The sequence below is a fragment of the Platalea leucorodia genome (assembly GCF_965183815.1).
Source record: "Platalea leucorodia genome assembly, chromosome: 3".
Lineage (NCBI taxonomy): Eukaryota > Metazoa > Chordata > Aves > Pelecaniformes > Threskiornithidae > Platalea > Platalea leucorodia.
In genome coordinates this window covers 1,782,534-1,799,449 of record NC_138825.1, presented here as the reverse complement: position 1 = coordinate 1,799,449, position 16,916 = coordinate 1,782,534, and the positions used below count along the sequence as shown (strand labels likewise).

General features: G+C 46.4%; 1 protein-coding gene across 3 annotated transcripts in view; it reads right to left on the bottom strand.

Moving 5' to 3' along the window:
• SPTBN1 (spectrin beta, non-erythrocytic 1) overlaps window positions 1-13,901 on the bottom strand; it is a 135,228-nt gene extending 121,327 nt beyond the window's left edge. The window contains exon 1 of one of the 3 annotated variants that reach the window (XM_082305707.1): window positions 13,797-13,901. The gene's annotated coding sequence lies outside the window, so the exon portion shown is untranslated. Of the gene's footprint in view, window positions 1-13,050; window positions 13,068-13,463; window positions 13,538-13,796 lie in introns of those variants that run through there. The other 2 variants (XM_082305708.1, XM_082305709.1) reach the window with 2 other exon arrangements.
• Window positions 13,902-16,916: the final 3,015 nt, after the last annotated feature.

Genomic DNA, 16,916 nt, shown 5'->3' with positions numbered 1-16,916 from the left:
TTATGGATGACGTACAATCATGGCACTGTAATACACTGACAGGCAATCAAAGGAGAGACTCTGGCACAGTCATTTTTGTGCATAAGGCTTGCACTTGCCGTGCCATTTTGGATTCTGCACAGAAACAGAGTTGGGGAAATTTATCGTAGCCTCCAACAGAAACCACCACGCAGCAAAAGCATAAAATTAGTAATTACGACAGCTTCTCAACACATCCAGCTGCTAAAACCAACCAGGTGTTACCTCAGGCTACAGCTAAAAGCAGGGCTAGGAGGTAGGCACACACTGCAGTGTGACTAACTGGGACAATAGCTCCTTTCTTCCTCATCCCTCAACAGTCCTTGAAATTGAAAATTATTAAAAAAAAAAAAAAAAAAAACTAAAACCAAACCAACCCAAACGCCACAGCTAAAATTAACTATAGGCTTGTATAAAAATCCCCTCAGCTGCATTTCTTCTGGTTTTTGTTTGGTTTCTTTTTGCTATGATACTCAAATTACAAAGCCTCCTCCCCCTTTTTGTTGATGCTACAGCCAGCCTGTAGCCTTCATCCTGAAACCAGTAACTCAGAAGCAGCCCGGGGAAGTTTTGTATGTTTGGGTTTCCCCCCCCAAAAAATACAACTTTTAAGCAATATACTGTCGAACACAAGGCTAAGTGTACTATTGACCATTCCAATCAAGCCCATTATACCTCCCGGAGCCTCCCGTGAGGCTGGTTTGCATGGCTATCAGACTGCCAACATCAGGAGCCCTTGTTCAGGCCAGAGCGAAATAACTCAGTAGCGACAGACCAAGGCTAATTCTTCATTGTCAAAGAGACCCGGGTCCACTAGCCATAAATCAACATCAAAACGTGCCAAGTGCCAGTCATCCGAATACAAAGACCGCATCATTTCCCCAAACACGTCCCTTTTTCTGGGAATTGGCTCATCAGTCCTTGTAAGAGAAACCCAAACCCCAGGCAAGACTGACTCGGTCATTCTACTGATACAACATCAGCGCCACAGAAGCAGGAACGGGCTGTTAACACAATTATTTCACAGTATTATTATTATTAAGAAGAAAATAGGCTGCAACAAGTTTGGACACTAGGTCACTAGGCTTTAACCTCTAAGATCACATCTTTGGAAAGCCGCACTAACAGCAGAGGATTTTTCAGATGTAAAAATTAACAGTAGTTATCTCGAACAGAATCCTGGCAAGCAGAGGTTCAGACGCTTTCTTCTGCTGTGACCCCACATTTGTGTGGCTCCAAATACCTGAAGAAACAACTGCGATCCTGCTCAAAAGCATTGGAGCCTCCCAAAGCCACCATAACCCCCCGATTCAGAAACCACCACCCCAGGGAACAGGGTGCTCTCTCTGGCAAGTCACGTCACCTCCCCCAGACAGCTCACTCACTTCTCGGGAGTAGCAAGGGGTTTTCTAAGTGATTCTGGGGAACAAATTCCTAAAGTGCAGTATTCAAGGACCATGCATCAGCACAAAAAACGTTAGCATTTAGAAGCAAAAAACAGTAGCCATCCAGCCTCTGACTTCCGATACCCTCCAAAGTCTTGACTTAAAAATTGTGTTCTGCCCGGAGAGCTAAGGTGAATACTGCAATTTTTTCCTGGCACTTATGTCTGAAAGCCAGCAGATCTGGAAGTGCTAAAACCATGGTCATCGCAGTTTCAGCACCCACCAGTCTTCCACTTGGCACTTCCCAAAGGTGAACTGTGCCCTTCAGGCTGACCGCAGAAGAGAGCTCCAGCACTCCGAGGAGAAATACCTGCATTTTCCAAGCAGTAGTTAATGAAAGGCAAAACAAGAATGGACAGATTTTTGAAAGGAACAAGAATTTACTGCTCCTGATGACAACAAAAATGGGAAGCTTTCTTTAATTTTAACAACACTACCAAGGAAGGAAACTATGTACAAAACATTCCCGTCTGCTACTATACACTGAGGCCAATTCAGAGAAAAGGAAACTAAGCGGTATATTTCAAAGTTAAATATTTTTCACTATACAGGTAACTTAAGCACTTTCAGTTTCAGGAAAACATTATCGTTTAGAACACTGGAACAAAGCAAACGAGTTGGCCATCTGCAAGAGCAATTCAACCAAAATCTGTAGGAACACTCATTGGGACCACGCTCCATATTCCAAAAAAAAAAAAAAAACAACGTGACTAGAGAGTTGCAAACATCCCAGCCTCGGCCCACTGCAGTGCCACTGTTAGCACCTTGACACGAACATCTCATTGCTTCAGAAAGCAGCCCACCCAGAAGCGGAAAGGTCGGGATCTCAGCACAGCAACACGAAGCACAGACAAAACACACTGTGAAGGTACATGTGCGGGTCTACCTTTTGCACGGTCAAGAGGTCCAAGACCCTCATCTTAGACAACAAAGAGTAAGTTCACACTGGGATCGGGTTCCCCACCTCACTCGCCAGGTCCTGAGCTCCTCTGCCGGGTCCTGAGCCCCTTTGCCAAACCAGGCCCATGGACATAAGGTTCAGACAGAGACATACCAGGAACTACAATCTAATACCAACACATATGGTCCCTCAAGACCTATCAAGTTTATACTGCAAATACTTCTGACCACTGTGTGAACCACTGTGAAGCACAAAGCAAATTCAAAATATGGTTTGTTATTACAGTAATATTTGCATAATAGTTATTTATATGTATTATAAGCATAAGCGTAGTTTCAGGACAGTTAGCCCAAGGTGAATCGCCCATGTCTTTAATCCTTTAATAACATGTTTGGAATGCAATTTGGAAATTCCCCTCTGATAAAGCAGTCATGCTGCCTGCATAGTGACCATTTCTCAACACGCATTACCATCAAGCGTTTTAGTCTTTTAAAATTGCAACATTTTGATCAATTCACAAAACAGAACATTAAAAGTACATACAAAGATATTCTTGTCCTCGTTTTATGTATTTGCATGCCCTCCTATCTCTCTTCAGAGAATCACGTGATATTATGGCCAAGCCACTAAATATCAGAAAGGAGATGTATTTATACCAAAATATGCATAAAACTTGTAATGGTAAGACTGCCACAGGCGCCAATCTAATCGAGCTTGCCGAAAATTAATTTCAGGCCCAGAGCTCTTCCATGGCTCCTTGGCGTCCTGCCACAGCTTAGGACAAGCAGAAGTTAAAGATTAAAGCTGCTGTACTACCGTTAAAGGCACCCTGGAATAAGGCGGAGGCGCTGCTCTGCGAATCGCCCTTAAGGTGACATGTAGGTTCATCGCCCCACGCCGGGAATCTGAGCAACTTTGTGACTCTGAACTCAGAGCAAGCCGAGCCACTGCAACCCCAAGTGATTCACTTTATTTTCTGCCAGTCAGCAACAGCTGTAGAAACATCGCTAAAATGGCTGGCATGCCCTCCGCCAACTCGGTGCTCCACCTATCACTGGTATGTCCATGTGCTCCTCACCTGTCAGCTCTGCTTCAGAAAACACATCATCAGGTCTTCGCGGCGCTTCTTTTCCACTTGTTTAGAAGAAGACACTAATTAAAGCAATCAAACTGAGGTTTACCTCAGCCTATCAGCAGTAAATATCTAAACAAGCATCTCTAGATCCTGCTATACCCCTACAGCGTATCTAAATGCTGATCTTTGTTACACGCGCTCCAGCAGCATAATCTCACTCAGGATTTACTACCCGATTAGGATTGCTTAGACTCGAAACACAGATAAGATATGAGCTATATGCGCCCTGTCACTCACACCTGCCCAGAAAGAGGGTATCACCATCCTTGACCCTTATTTACCAACATTTTGGTATCTTTTCACATTTTTTACAATCCTTATGTTTCTAACGTGGTTCAGAAATGCAACTGAGCAATATAAAATTATCTCAGATACATTCTTCTGCATATTTTCATATGAGGACAATTTAAAACCTCAGGCCACAGACTGAGACGATGGAAATCAGCACAGCTTCACATGCTGGGATGTAGCCATGTAACCTGGCAACACTGGGGATTCAGATCCTTCACTCTTAAGCATCGCAGAGAAAGAAGACCCATAGTACTGCAATGCGAATAAGCACAGAAGGTCCCTCTTTTCTTACTAAACGAAGTGAAGAATGCAGTTGAGAGTTTCATTGCTGATCTGGCAGATGGTATAGATCATTACTACACTATGGTGACTTCAATACTTGTCTAGGAAAAACATCTTTGTGGTATATGTTTAACTCAAAGTCATCTTATGCTTGTTTGTCTAGCATACAATGGGAATGGGTCTCTAAAAATAACCTACTTCCCCCATCTCTCAGCTCCTCGGGGCAGTTTAACATATTATTAGCCATTATTCACATCTCTTAGGTAAACTGTGCAATTTCTGGAAATGTTTATGCCTCCTAATACATGGAGATAATCTGAAGGTGTGCAAGACTGAAAAAGACAAAGCTCAGTGAAACGACTGGATTGCATTTCTTTTACTTTGCCTGAGTTTTATAAAAGCATCACTCCTTGGAGCCAGATCCTGACCAGCTATAAAGCTACTTTACACACTCCAGCGATGGAAAGCTGCAAAGCTGGCTTAATGGGCCAGCTGGGGTCAGGGAATCCCCCCGTGGCGCAGAGCAGGTGTATCTGGTACGCCACATCCTCTCCCAAAACAAACTTCGGAGCATAACCACTGTGCCCCACTTTACCCTGAGCCGGTGCAACAGCCTGCCTTTCGCAATGGACTGTAAAGCAGCATAACATAAAGCACCCCTGCAGCTGCTGCCCAACAGGCTAAATAAGTCTCCTCCTCACAGAGAAGCCCAGGGACTGCGGCACAGGGGACATAAAACTGCTCTTCTCCAAGCACAGGCCATGTGCACCTCTAATACCTGGGGCCAGAGAGTTCGGTTCTGGCACAGGCACGATGGGAGAGTTACATCTTGTGGCCCTCAAGAGCTAAACTGATCCCAGGCTTGTAGTGCAGACCAGCAGCTGACGGGTATTTTTCCACAAATGAAGTAATCCATTTCCCTTTTAAAAAGTGCAGCTCATTACTTGTCCTGAAGCCTGTGTGCACTAAAAGGTCACGACTTACAGTAGTCCAGACTTCTTGTTCTGAATCTCATTATTCCGTAACATTTCCACTTTTATTTTCCCTTTTACCGAGTTCCTTGCCCAGGTCCCTGCAGCAATGCAAACACCCATCCAGGGAACAGTTATTTCAATCCATACTTTCCTACAGCAGAGTCGCACCAGGGCTAAACACAACCACCTGCCGACTCAGTGTATTACAACCTTGCTCCAAACGCTCAGCCACCCCAGCCCCCGCACTTTCCTCACACTATCCCATTTAGAAGCTAACTCATCCTCTTTCCGTAAGAAACTAATTTAAGCATCGCAGGTTTTAAGTTTAAATGGCTTATGCCAACAACTAAAGCTGCACAATCAGATTCTTCTGTTGACAAATTGGACACAGGGCTGAAAATCAAATTTGCTTATTTTTACCCTTAAACAAAACCATATACAGTCTGCAGTGGTAAACCACTGTTCATTTTATTATCCAAATACTGATTGCTTGCATCCAGTGTCTTGTGCCAAAACCCCGTCACCGACAACCAGTCCAGGCATGTCTGAGGCCGCTGAACTGATTTATCTCTGCCTTGATACTTCCAGACAGTTCAAGACGACTTTGAAGACACTACTACTAACCTACACTAAGATAAAAATCCATCTCCTTTCTCATTCAGGTAACAATGACGATCATATCAAGAGCTTTCCCCAAGCTGGGACTGCTGGGTTTGTGCTTCACTTGTATGATTTTAATACAGCTTTTTTATTCTTACCTGCAGTCCTGTCCTCCCTTCAGCTAACGACTTGAGCGGGACCTGAACGTTCTTAAGATGCAAACAGAATATATTACAAAAAAAACATCCCCCCTGAACCCTCAGTCAATAATCCATTTTTAGGAAAGAATCTGTGCTAAAATGAGGTAAGTGATAACTTTCCAGATCTCCTGTTATCCAGAGTACTATTTTAGGGAGAGTGTGACTGCATTCGCGCTTGTCGCATAGTCCTGCTTCCAATCTCCTGGCAGATCCCCAGCACATTCCGGTATTTAATGCACAGCGCTCGTTGGGATGCAGTCCCACTTATCTCCCAGACACATTGACTAAGACTTTCCCACATAAACCGACCCACCCTTTAGTAGCAAGAGGTCACTCAGTACAATCAGCCTTCAAATGAGAAAAACAATCAGGAAAAGCTGCTCTGGTGCCAAAAACACAAACAGAATAAAATACAGCAGGCTCCAGTGTTTGTTTTATCAAAACTTAAAGACTGCAAGACAGATTTTGAACTGGTGCAAACCAGTGCAGCTCTATCAAAGCCAACCAGATTTTTTTCAGGTTTAGGCCTCCTAAAAGCATTTAAAATTACAGTAAGGATACGTTACTCTAAAGAAAAAGGTTAAAAAGAAAAAGTTAGCAATTAATCCATTCACCTTTGACTATCATGAAACTGTAAAGAATTATTCATAATACTATGCGCAGAAAAAGGCCACAACATTTTAAGTAAAGCAAATATTAAACTAACTAGGCTGTCTTTACCACAGATGGACCCTACATGACAAGGAATACCTGTTAACTTAAGGCGAGCAGCAGCATGGTAGTTCAAAGCCCATTTTTTTCCCAACTCATCATCGCTGAGTCAGGCTAAAGAGACGCGGATCCCATACTTTTTGAAAGTTCAGGTACCCAAACCCAGCGTACGCTGCTCAACTCCCTTGCTTTCGTATTTCGTATAACTAGCAGAGCGGGAAATAAAATCACTAGCTTTCCTGACGTCCCCACTAGACACCCGCATGATACGGAGTCTAACAAAGAGTGCTCTACTGGATGACCCTCCTACATCAAAACGCCTACTGACTTCCATAAGTCAGATTTAGGCCCAAAGTACCCTTCCAAAAGCACAGAGGTCAGTAATTTGCCAGCGAGAGGCAAAAACTGCTTTCTCCAAGCACAGACTAGAATGATTAGCTTCATGCTGCATTCCAGTGTTGCTATAAATGTATATGCCACTAGCATACTGGAGCCACAAGCACCGGTACAAAGCTCACCATCTGCAGAGACTGGCTATAGGTCACCCTTAAACACTTTAATTAAATATTTGTTTACTAAGAGAAAAGTCAGTGAAAGCCCTTGGGAAGAAAATCTCATCATTAGTTTAGCTACAGACAAAAGCCAACACTTTCAAACTCAGATGCCCAAACTAAAACCTGTGGGCGTTAAAATAAATTTATCTACATTAAGTTAATTTACATACAGCAGGCAGCACCTTTTTCCCTTCTAAGCCAAAAAAACAGAGGATCTACTTGCTATGATTAGCTGGAGTATTTGTGGTGTCTTGGCACTAAGCAAAATTGATTTCATGAGTGGAAAAAAATAAGCATTTGGTCATACTGCACAAAACTGTATTTTCTACTCTGCGTTACCGACTGCAGCAACCACAAATCAACCCCGTTGTAAGCCAGGCTCTCGACCTGCCGAGGCAGCCAGCACTCACCGTGCCCTAAGAAACAATACATATTGCCAGCTTTCTTGCCCTTACAAACACAAGGCTCCCTTCTATCATGTAAGAGAAAGAATCAAAAGCAGATACTCCAGGCCATTCTATAATAAATCAATCAACAGAATGATAGGATTAATCCAGGATCAAATGGCAGTAACTTACAATAACAAAAAATGCAGATCCAAACTACTGCTTGACGGTAAGAAGTCCCCACAACGCCTTGTAGAAGACCTTGACCACGTACTTGGGACCGTAACACTACTGGGGACTGAACCCCACAGCGAAGATGAAAGACCTCCCAAAGACGTCTGTTGGTCTGGCTTGGGAGAAATTCCTGCCCGGTATCAAGTTCAGCAATCAGTATAACCTTAAAACGTCAGGGCCCGGCTTCCGAGAAGAGCCTCTACGTCACCTCGGAGCACCTCCCACCCAGCTCCCTGCCTCGCCCCAGCCACCGACGCCTCTGACAAAGTGGAAAAATAGAAAATAAAACTCCATAAAATTTAGGGGGAGGAGCGGGGCGATCCTTCCTGACCATGACAGGCACCCAACCGAAGCCCTGAATCATGAGATTTTAACACAGTCATTATCTTAATGTGATGCTGTGCTTTAAGAAAACTCAAGGCATACTTAAAAAAAAAAAAGACCAAACTAAATGTCTGTAAGTCCCTATGGCCAGGAAGGACTCACAACCACCATTGAACCACTTTCTGTAGTGGTACTGAACACATGAAGCATAAACGCTTTATTCATTAAGTTGGCTACTTCAGATACATTAACCGACGTGCCATTCAATCACGTGGGCAATGAAGCAGTACATAAAAGCTCATTTTGTTTGCTTGAGGGCTGCATATCTTCCTCTCTGATTACATCTTCCACCAGCTAAACTAGATCTTTTTAACTACGTTTACAACTACGTATCTTCACAGAACCAACATACTGCATATACCCTCCTACAGACCCATTTACACAGAGGACTAGCAACTGCCCACCCCAACTGATGCCCATGTCAGGGATCATTCCACGCTCTCGCAACCGCGTTGAGTCATGATTAACAACAACAAACCCGGTGGTCACTCCAATAACACTGAGCTGTCAGTCCATCCCTATTCCTTTCTTAAAAAAAATAAACAAACAAAACCATTGCTACTTCTTCTTTGCAAGTCTTTTTCAATGGCAAGTCCACTGTTTCTCCAATTACTCGCAGAAGCATTCTCATTTCGTATTCTCACAACTATCCTAACTCCAAGCAGTACAACTTTAACAGAGAAGGAGAAATGGTTTCCTCTGGTGTACAGCTGTGGATACGAGAACAAAACCAGGAGGCTACATCCAAGAACATCATTCCTGAATGCGTTTCACAGATCACAGGCGAATCGCTCAGCAGGTATAACTTCAGGATCTGGCCGCTTCTTCCAAAAAGAGAACAGTGTATGTTTGGAACCCCAGCAAACAAAAAAGCTACTTAATTTGGAACATTTACCTGTGAACAGTTTCACAGCAGTGTATTTTTAGATCTCTGAACAGGGTATTAGTGACACACCTCTCCTGTTCCAACGGCATGACTGGTATGACCAGCTAGTCTATTCGTAGCATCCAACAGGTGTGTGGTAGCATCTGCTGGCACAAGACTTCCACGCTGAGTGGCTCTTTTTGCTCAGGTCTTGCTGCCCTCTTGATGCAAGGGGTTGCTGGGTGAATCAAACCAACATACCATTTCTTTTTAAAGTTCTAGTATTTAGCACGTTCAAAACATTGTGAAATAAAGATGACTGCACAACAGTATAACATGTTTCTCTGGTGGTAGTGGTGGCACACCAAAGATATTCCTGGTGTGCTAAAAAACATGTAGCTTGGGAAAAAAAAAAAGCAAGTGTGCAATATACAAAGAGAATAGCATAAGGAAAGTGAAGAGACATGAAAAAGTAAGAACATCCTGAAATCTTCACCATTCAACAACAAAAAAAAACCTTCTGGAGAAGAGGCTGAGAAAAATGTTAATGGTGCTGAAAAGCAATAGGTCAAGACGCTCCTCAACCTGAATCTGTCCTTGGCCATAGGAAGACGTATACAGTCCCTAAGCACAAAGATTATAGATTGGTGTATATCTTTTCTCAATCACATATATTTTACTGCAAGTAGAAATAACACTTTCCGACGCAACCCCACCCTCCCCAGCCATCCTTCTCAAACAACTATAGTATCTGCCATGAACTCAACCATCAACTAACAATACATACAAAAGTTTTTTCCATGCAAAACTCATCTTTTCAATGAGGAATGGACAGTGAAAAACGTGTCTGGGATTAATACATGAAAGAAATAAAGCTGGACACAATAGAAAAAAGCTGCCTATTTAAATATATAGAATATATATTTATATATATTTTTATATATATTCTATATAGAATATAGAATATATTCTTATATTTATTTATTCTATATATATTATATATAGAGAATATATTATATTTATATATATAGAATATATATAGAATATATAGAATATATAATATAGAATATATATATTCTATATATTTAAATATCTAGAATTGATCACTGTTAAAGCTGTTAAATAAGTTGAGATCTTCTAGGCATGAGAAAAACATGTAATATCTCTGTTACATGTAATATCTCTGTAACCCTTTTTTCATTAAAGGAAAGCAAACCCTGGAAAGGTCCAGCTGTAACTGCTGCAACATTGTACTCATGTTCATTAAAAAAAACACAAATTCACAACAGATCATTTTAAGAGTAGTAATAAAAATCTGACAAATAAAAACCATATGTGGAAAAAAAAAAATAACCCTGGGGAGAGCAGTCTTCAATGCAGTCTCTTTGCAGAACACTGATTATACCTCGGTGCCATTTGACGGTACGCACATTGCAGCTCCAACACTTGCTTCACCAGGCGAGTGTTATTTGGCGATAACAATGAAACACAAGATGATTTCTAATGTGTAAAAAACACCAGAAAGCGAGAGAAGACAACTAGATTTTCACATTTAATGTCGCCAGGCCAGATTCCCGCTGGCTTAACTTGGGAAAGTTGCCAGGAGCTTAGGCAGAGGTAAGGGTCCAACGCACTGGCAAACTCCCCAGCGACATCAGTTGGGAACAGGAGCAAGCTCGAATGTCAGAAAAGCCCTATATGGCCCTACACAGTTTATGTCACGGAGCACGGGCCTGATCTCATCACAAGCCTCCACGGCATGGCGTGCATCACGCACCACAGAAAATAGCCTTCACCACCCCCTCGTTCAACCGAGAGTCGAAAGGACCCAAGGGTCTGCCGGTGGCTCCTCGCTCCGACGTAAGGCCACCCAGTTCTCGTGGCCCGAGCACCACAGTTTGCAAAGGTTTTCCTAGAACCATGAAATGGCGAGCAGGAGGCCTGCGGTCAGAGATACCAGCCTGGACTGGATTTAGGAGCTGACTCACGGGTAATGGGCAATGATAAACTATTGTACTGGTTTTTAACTTGTGCCCAGATCAGATGACTAAGGAATTTAGGTGCCTATAGAGATTAACTGTTTAAATAACTTTTGCAGTCTGAGCCTTAGACATTTGCATAAATAGACCTTCTCATCCGTGTTCCACAAAACATGCCCATGTACTCCTCGCTAATGACATACAAGGGTTATTTTACTAGGAACCCAACTACAAATATTAAATCATGTAACTGACTCACATGAAAAATAAATCCTTAGTCAGGTGACGCAATATAAATGAGCATTACGGGCCTACCCAATAAAGGGGTTTTAACTGATTAAATTTTATATACGTTAAAGGAAAAACACAACATCTTTCGTAAAATGGTTTGGTACGCCTACTTAAAAGGAGCTGCCTGGGAGACATGCAGCAGCGTTCTGGTCTCCATACATGTAGCATGAACACCTTGCCCCTTCTCTGCTCCGTCTCTGCGTGCAGGCAGAGTTCCCTGACACACAGCAATTCCAAAAGCTGCAGGATTCATGCCACCGTAGAGATGAAACAGCATCTGTGATGCTTTTTGCCACATAACTGCTGCAAGCTCCGATTTCATCCAAGAATGCTGCATCCTGCTTTAGTGAATATCATTTACTGCACTTAACCTGCATTACAGGAAAACGCAAAACGGGCTACAGTTCCATAACCTGACCTCTTTTTTAGTACCAAATCTACACTGCTGCATGAAGTAACAAAATATTCCCTACCTATTTTATTTATTGTCTCTCTAGTGCTGGTTGTGACACATCAGCGAGCCCGCTAGCCCATCCCCATAGCCCTACAACCACTGCTAAGTCATGTAGGCACCACAACAGCCATTGCCATTTTACTGAGAAACAGCTTCAGCAAGAAAAAAGAACGCCAAGGGATAATAACAATTCTTCAGAAATCGCATCCAGCTGCCATCACCCACCCTTCCTGGCTCTTTATCCCATACCGTTTTCGTCTCCTATCTCTCCCTCCAGAGGCTTCTAAGTACATGCAAGTCCTTCTTGTAGCAGAGATTTCCTGCAATGGCCCGAGGAGTCACAGTCTCCCTTGACATTTTCACACGGCTGATCTCTCTTTGAATAAATTACTCTGCACGACCCGCCTCTGTACCCCTCAGACCGGGGAGCATTGCTCCCCAAGATGTCTTTCAGCACAATACATTCACAAGGCTGCGTGAATAACAGTAGTTTTTCTGAACTGGCTAGACAGTTCCATAAGCAGGTTTCATAATATTTCTATCCTGTCAATAAAGGTCAAAGGCTGCACCGAATGCTCTGGATCTTGACAGTTTATGTTTATTCCCTCTTATAGTAATCCTGCTTCTGATCTTGAATGGTTAGCATTTATACCTATGGACGATGCTGACTAAGTACAATCTAGAAATACAGATCACTACTCACCTTCTTTAAATAAGAATATAATTTTACTCACAAATAAGATATCAAAATTACAAATCCAATTGCTCCCTCTAGTTTTGTATTATCACTCCGAGAGCAAAGGAATCAGCCTTAGAAGGCGGCTATCTACATAAAACGTCAGACCCCAGTGCCACGAGCGAGGATTTTTCAGAGCTGCTGCAGTCGTACAGTATCTAGCAGGAATCTGCCATATTTTTTTTTTGTGAAATCGGGCCTATATCCATCTCACTGCAAGAGCTATCTAGAAGGGATAAGGAAACCAAGTCCACGCATTACGCCTTTGAGCCGCGCATTCGCTTAAGGAATACGAGAACGCAGGCGACCCGCGGAGGAAAGCCATCAAAGCAACGCCTCTCATCGCCGCTCCGCAGCGGCAGCGTCCCCGAGCCCCGCGCTCCCGCCGCACAAAGCACCGCGGCGGGCGAGGACCCGCCGCCCCGGCCGCCCGAGGGGAGCGCAGCGCAGCGCAGCGGCCGCCCCTCCGCGCCGCCTCCCGCCGCAGCCCCGCGGACGCGCCCGCCCCGCCCGCGCCCCCCCCCTCCCGCAGCGGCCCCCGCCTCCGCTCCGCCGCCACAGAAAGAAAAAAAAAAAAAAAAAAAAGGAATTAAAATGAAAAATTACGTACGTTTACAATAAAAACCGAAATAGGAGCGCTAGCGGTGCGAGGCGCGGCGCGCCCGCGGCTCTCCGCACCGCGGCGGGGCGTGCGGCTGCGCGGCAGAGGCGGCACCGGCGGGGAGGGGCGGCGGCCGCGGCCCCCGGGGAGAGGCCAGGCCGGGCCGGGCCGGGCCGGGGCCGCCGCAGGGCGGCGGGCTGGGGACGAGGCGCGGAGGCCGCACCCGGCCCCGGCCCGCGCTGCTCCGGGGCCGCGGCTCGCCCGCCCCGGCCCGGCCGAGGGGGAGGGAGCGGCTGCGGCGGGGCTGCGGGAGCCGCCCGCCCGCCTGCCCGCCCGCGGTCCCCGCCTCGGCGGGCCCGCCGTACACACACACACACAGGCACCCCGGGAAGGGGGGCCGCCCTCGGCCCGGCCGCCCCTACCTCTCCGCTGCTGCCCGGGCGGCGGCTCTCCCTGCTCGGCGGCGGCTGCGGCAGCGGCGGCGAGTGACCGGCGGCGCCCGCAGCCCCCGCGGCGCTGCGCTGCGCTGCGCTCCGCCCGCCCGGCCGCGGCGGCTGCGAGGGGCGAGGGGCGGGGACAGCGCGGCGGGGCGGGGGCCAAGCGCGGCCCCCCGCCCCCGCGCCCCTTCCCTGCGGAGGCGCCGAGCGGCCGCCGCCGCCCTGCGGCGCGGGGAGCCGGGCCCGCGGCGGCAGGTGTCCGCGCCGCCCCGGGGAGCGCGGCGGGGCCCGGGGGGCCGCGCCCGGCCGCCGCCTCACCTGCTGCGGCTGCGGCTGGGGCCCGCGCTCACCCCAGGTCTTCCCCCTCCGTGCGGCGGCCTCCCCGCAGGCCCTCGCTCGCAGCCTCCCTCCAGCGCTACCCGCTGCTGCCGCCGGCTCCCGGCTCCCCTTCCCTTTCCTTACAATTTATTTGGTTATTGGGTCTCTCGGCTTCACGCTCCTCCTCCTCCGACACCCTCTCCTACCGCAAAGACAATGTTGGCTCACCCCCAGCATCCATTTCCTCTGGTGCTACTCTCCCGCTGCTCTGTCATTCCTAGTGGAAATCCCATCCCGGGTTTGACTTCCTCCACTGCAGAGTCATCCTCTCCCGCTTCAGTCCTGCCACCTTCCTACGTAAACAGCCCCCCTTTGCCGGCGTAACCCAATCCCCCGAAACTCAACCCCGGCTGCCCTTCTGCCGCACTTCCCCTCTGCCTCCTTCCCTGGGCAGGATTTTGCATGTGTCTTTCCAGAGAGAGCTGCTAACACGCAGCCCGCGTGCCTCTCCTTCCCCCGCGCCCCAGAAATGTCATTGCTGCTTCAGGTTGCCTTTGCTAATCCTGGCCCCTCTGCTCCCATCCCCTCCATGCCCGCTCCCGTTCCCTCCCGTCTGCTATCCCCAACCTCTCGCTCGCAGTATAGCTATGGACTGGTATTGTCCATCTTTTTTTAAACAACAACAAACCACCATTGGTTTCATTTGCCTCGTTCGTTATCCTTCTCTCCCGCTTTTCATCCCCACGCTCGCTCCTCAGCGCAGCATTTAACCGCTGCCTGGAGTTCCTCTCCTCTGCGCCGATCTTAAACTTCCTCTTATCTGGCTCCTGCCCCTTCGCACTCAGCTGCTTTGCCAGAGTTTCTAATATCCACTTCCTGGCGCAATCTCTGGAATATTGCTTCATTTCCATCCTGTCAAAATTATCAGCCTGGCTCGTTTTGGTATTTTGTTCTCCTTTGGTTGCCAAGACTGCCTCCCCCAGAGTCGCCTCCTTACCGCTCCTTCAGCGCATCCTTCTCATGCTCCCGGTTCCCAGTGGTAGCCCTCATGCGACACTTCGTCTCTCGTTCCCTCTGCACTTATCAGTGGGTGAACTCACCCCATAAAATACAAACCTGTGACGTACGCATTCAGTAACAGTCTCTCTGTGACCTGCCTCTCTATTTCCAGGCTTCTTATCTTACTCACATTAAAATCTCATTCTGCCCTTTTGGCACCTGCAGGGTGGCAAGCCACTGGTTCAACGTGCTCCGAAAGGGCAACCAAATGGGCCAGTAACTTATCTGCTACCTCCTGTCCTGACCGCAGCAGCCGATATCACCACCCTACTCGTCACTCGGGTCGCGGGTCTGGACACCGTCCTTAGCTGGGCTTGGCTCCTTTCTTTTTACCCAGGCAAGGCCCAGAACGCGGCCCTGCCCTATCCAGCCGGGTGGCCAACGCTCTCACGCAGATTCTCATCACCTCACGTTCCAGTTTCGGCCACATCCCCTTCTGTATCCTTCACAGATGCACCCTTGCCTATCTGAGCTCTCTCCAAATGCTGCTGCACGTTTCTTTTCCTCGTCTGTCGTTTGGAACAAGCCATCCTTTTCTCTGTATCTTTCCAGTGGTCTCACTTCTCAGATCAGGCATAAACTGGTAATCAGCAACTTCAGCCCTCCCTGTACCTGCCCCTATTTGGCATCAGCACCTACCTTTGACTTGCCCAGGACACGAGACAAGTAACCTCATGCTTTCTCTCATTCCTCAGTCCCTCAAACCTGGGAGAGGTTCCTCAGGCATTCAGAAAGCCTCTTTAAACTGATCTCTCACCATAAAACCTACGAGAGTCTTGACAAGAGGTAAACTTGTACTTTCACGTCTGCTCTCTGCGGTGGTTCATATCCAGTTCTTGGGCTACAGTAAAAATAAAACAGCTAAGGGGCGGCCCTGTCCTCCTCCCCCTCTTCTTGCTCCTCTCTTGCACTGGTCCTGGTGGTCCACTGATCCCTCCCCGCCTTGGCAAAACCTAACTCAGCACCAAGAGAACAGTCCTCTGCTGGGCCAGCGAGCGGAACGGGCTTTCAGCAGTGAACTGGCAGATCAGCTCGATCCTCTTGCCTAACTGCACTCTTAGACGCTAAACTCTCCAAACCAGGCCGTCTTTGCGTTCCCTATTTGTACAGCATCTGGTACAGTAAGAGCCCACGATTAGGGTTTCCAGATAGATACTAGAAGGTACTTGCTTCTAAGTAATGTAAATGGTGGCAGTAAAGAGGTAAAAAGAGCCTTTTTTTAATTTAACAACAAGAATAATTCCAAGCAAACACCTTCTTAACCATTACTATAACAAAGGGCAAGTTAATTGCATCAATCACTTTAAAAAGTTGTATACAGAGGAACGGAAAATAAATGAAAACCATTTTTCCAGCCTTCCCGAATTCCCCCAGACAGCGGCACTGAAATTAGCTGGAATATCTGCAGGATTAAGAGACTGCTCCTGATCGACAGGTTCACTAAATCTGGCCCAAATAACATGAAAAGTTCTACACAGTTTCTTTATTATGTGCACTATATGTTAAAACAGTTTACAAAATTTCTGGTAGCCCCGCTGGAGTTTTGCTCTTAGAAAAAGCTGAATAATTTGGCTGTGAACAATAAAAACTAGCAAGTGCCTAAGTATATGTTACTCTCTCACATTTTAGGCTCTGAAGGATAAAACTCAGATTTTTTGATCCAGCATAAATGTTGCTTTTACTTTAGCCACCAGTCATAGGAATTCAGAGAACTTAATGATGTGTGTATGTGTGTATATATCTATACATATATATAAATTAAAATCAAAATATTCAAATTCTAGGATGTTAAGAAACGTCAGGAAAAAAGATCATCCTTCACTCAACTATTAATATCTCCCAAAGAAGTAGCAGGAAAAAAAGATTATAATATATGGGAGGGAGCAAGCGCATCCAGCATATTTTAAGACTCTGTCTTAACCCACATAGCTCAAAGATGGGTGGGCCATTGATTATCATGGAAATAACTGGGTAGGAATGAATGCCTGAAGAAGCAAGAACCAGAATAGCAGGGGCACTGTGGGCTCCAACCAGTTATCCCAGTTACTGACAGTCGTTCTC